At 50.1% G+C, this 3,797-nt stretch overlaps 1 pseudogene; it reads left to right on the forward strand.

Annotated features, from left to right (window-relative positions):
• Positions 1 to 1,246: 1,246 nt before the first annotated feature.
• LOC115834098 lies at positions 1,247 to 2,087 on the forward strand (annotated as a pseudogene).
• Positions 2,088 to 3,797: the final 1,710 nt, after the last annotated feature.

Genomic DNA, 3,797 nt, shown 5'->3' on the forward strand with positions numbered 1-3,797 from the left:
CCCTATTGCATGCCAGTGGAGCAGAGCCCCCCAGGCCAGGTGTTGGCCCTGGCTTGGACAGGCAGGGGGCACCGGGACAGGAGCTGAGTGCGATCCTGTGGCCCCAAATGCCTCCTCGGTGATGGCCTCGTGTTCTGGGTGCGGAGCAAAGAGGAGCAGGTGTCGAAGGCACCTCAGGCAGGCGCTGGGCTCTGGCGTCTTGTGCTCCATGATTTTTTTTATTATACTTTAATTTTTAGGGTACATGTGTACAACGTGCAGGTTTGTTACATATGTATACATGTGCCATGTTGGTGTGCTGCACCCATTAACTCATTTAGCATTAGGTATATCTCCGAATGCTATCCCTCCCCCCACCCCACAACAGGCCCCGGTGTGTGATGTTCCCCTTCCTGTGTCTGTGTGTGCTCATTGTTCAGTTCCCACCTATGAGTGAGAACATGCTCCGTGATTTCGAGACCATTTGTAGCCAGCTCCGCCGGCCCGTGCTCCGAGCTGCAGCAGCTGCCATGCACAACAGCACCGCCAGGAGTGTCCTGGGGGCTTTCTTCAGAGGAGGCTGTCAGCATCCTCAAGTTCCAGCCGCTTAGCCCCAGTCCTGCTTCAAGAGGTTTTTTCACCACAGGCTTCTCAATGGCTTGAAAGCTCGGCTGACTCCCAGGAAGTTTGCTGGGAACACCAAGCTGTCAGTGACATTCGTTGCGCCAAGACTTACGCGGGTTGCACGCATCGGCCACTGTCTGTGCCACGTGCACTGACGCCACCTGAGATGTGCACGCCGCACGCGCACGCGCACGGCGCACGCGCACGCGCACGCCGCAAGCGCAGCAGCGGCTTGGCTGGCTTGTAATGGCTTGCACGTGCACGCCGCGCGCGCATAATGGTTTGGCTGGCGTGTAACTGCACGCGCGTGCCGCACGTGTGTAACGGCTTGGCTGGCCTGTAACGGCTTGCACGCGCACGCTGCACGTGCGTAACGGTTTGGCTGGCCTGTAGCGGCTTGGCTTTGCGTTGGTCGCTTGGATTGACCTTTCCTCCTTGGATTGACGGTTTCCCCTTGGATTGACCTTTCCTCCTTGGATTGACGGTTTCTCCTTGGGTTGACGTTTCCTCTCTCACGTTCTTTTACTGGGCTTGATCTTTTCTCTGCTGGGTTGGCATTCCCTTGGGTGGGCCGGGTGTTTTCTTGGGGGGGGTGGCCCTTCCTGGGGTGGGGCGTGGGGTCACCCTGGGTGGGTGTGGGTTTTCCCTGAGTGGGGTGGGCTGGCCTCCCCTGCTGGGGTTGGCAGGTTTTGGCTGGGATTGACTTTTCAAACAGATTGGAAACCCGGAGTTACCTGCTAGTTGGTGAAACTGGTTGGTAGACGCGATCTGCTCGCTACTACTGGCCTCTCCTGGCTGTTAAAAGCAGATGGTGGCTGAGGTTGGTTCAATGCCGGCTGCCTCCTCTGTGAAGAAGCCATTTGGTCTCAGAAGCAAGATGGGCAAGTGGTGCTGCCACTGCTTCCCCTGCTGCAGGGGGAGAGGCAAGAGCAACGTGAGCACTTCTGGAGACCACGACGACTCTGCTATGAAGACGCTCAGAAGCAAGATGGGCAAGTGGTGCTGCCATTGCTTCCCCTGCTGCAGGGAGAGGCAAGAGCAACGTGGCGCTCTGGAGACCACGATGACTCCGCTATGAAGACGCTCAGAAGCAACCTGGGCGCTTCTGGAGACCACGATGACTCCGCTGTGAAGACGCTCAGAAGCAATGTGGGCGCTTCTGGAGACCACGATGACTCCGCTGTGAAGACGCTCAGAAGCAAGGTGGGCGCTTCTGGAGACCACGATGACTCCGCTGTGAAGACGCTCAGAAGCAACGTGGGCGCTTCTGGAGACCACGATGAGTCCTCTGTGAAGACACTCAGAAGCAACGTGGCGCTTGGGGAGACTACGATGACAGCGCCTTCATGGAGCCCAGGTACCACATCCATCGAGAAGATCTGGACAAGCTCCACAAAGCTGCCTGGTGGGGTAAAGTCCCCAGAAAGGATCTCATCGTCATGCTCAGGGACACTGACGGTGAACGAGAAGGACAAGCAAAAGAGGTAACCAGGCCTGGGCTGGGAGGAGGTGGGACGTGGGGGGATGATGGGGGACATACCCTCCTGGCGGGGGAGGAAGGGGACCTGGCTTTCTCGCCTCCGCAGGCCTCACACCACCCTGGATGTGGAAACCTCAGAGAGGTCAGGGCCCAGGCCCCTTTATGAGCTGCAACGCAAAAACAAAACTTTAGCTGATTTCCAATCAAATTATAATTTTCCTCGTAGAACACTAATAGACTGTTTTAAAGTGATTTAACTCGCAAAATTGTTGATGCAGCAGATTATTTTTAATCTACAGATTTTAAAACAATGTTCCATACGTTATAGAAAAGTGTATATTGAGAACTAAGAAGGAAGCCCCATAACACATCAACTTCAGGGCTAAATATTCTTCAAATAAAATCCAGTATGGGTTTTATATAAATGTACACTGTGTAAATATGTTCTTTACTGAGGAACCTTAGAAGGAAACTGAAATGGGAAGATGGTTCCTGTGCTCGAATAGGAAGATCGAATTTTCTTAAGATGTGAGCTTTTTGGCTGTGCGGGGTGGCTCATGCCTGTAATCCCAGCACTTTGCGAGGCCTAGGTGGGCGGATCACGAGGTCAGGAGATCGAGACCATCCTGGCTAACATGGTGAAACCCCGTCTCTACTAAAAAATATAAAAAAATTAGTTAGGCGCAGTGGCAGGTGCCTGCAGTCCCAGCTACTCAGGAGGCTGAGGCAGGAGAATGGCGTGAACCTGGGACGTGGAGCTTGCAGTGAGCCAAGATAGCGCCACTGCACTCCAGCCTGGGAGACAGAGCGAGACTCCGTCTCAAAAAAAAAAAAAAAGATGTGAGCTTTTTCTATTTATCACTTTCACCTAAGCCAAATAAAAATAGCAGTTTTAGCGTTTTTAAATTCCACATGCTGTCTTTTATTATTGTGATAATTTTTTTTGTAACAGAATGGTAAAAGGCTTGCTTTTCCAGATATCAAAATGTGCATGTTATTTATTTCCACAAATTGTTTACTAACGGCTGAAAAGACATCAATGAATAAAACAGAATAGGAAATTTAGAAATACCCAAATATATGTAAGAATTTAGCACTTGATAATGGTGATGTTTTTTATTATTTAAAAAAGATGGATTGTTCATAATTCATTTTTGGAGAAAACGATCTAGATGTTTATATCACAAAAATAAGAGTATAGATTAAAAATTTTAAATATTTGAAAAGAGAAACATACCAGAAGAAAACACAAATGCCTATTTATATATTTTTTTGATGGAGTCTCTCTCTGTTGCCCAGGCTGGAGTGCAGTGGTGCAATCTTGGCTCACTGCCACCTCTGCCTCCTAGGTTCAAGCAATTCTCTGCTTCAGCCTACTGAGTGGCTGGGATTACAGGCACCTGCCACCACGCCTGGCTAATTGTTTTGTATTTTTAGTAGAGATGGGGTTTCACCATCTTGGCCAGGCTGGTCTTGAACTCCTGTCCTCGTGATCCACCCATCTTGGCTTCCTGAAGTGCTGGGGTTACAGGCGTGAGCCACCGTGCCTGGCCTATATATGCAGATATAATAAAATAAGCACATTTTAAAATTGGGCAAAGTACTTTTTTGCATATCTACCAGTGACCTATGCGCATAGGAAAGATAGCGTTCCTGGTAGAAGAAGGAATTAAGTTAGAAGAGGAATGAAATACTGTTTCTATTTAAGTTAGAG

This window comes from Nomascus leucogenys, unplaced genomic scaffold, assembly GCF_006542625.1.
Source record: "Nomascus leucogenys isolate Asia unplaced genomic scaffold, Asia_NLE_v1 002290F_10632_qpd_obj, whole genome shotgun sequence".
Classification (NCBI taxonomy): Eukaryota; Metazoa; Chordata; class Mammalia; order Primates; family Hylobatidae; genus Nomascus; species Nomascus leucogenys.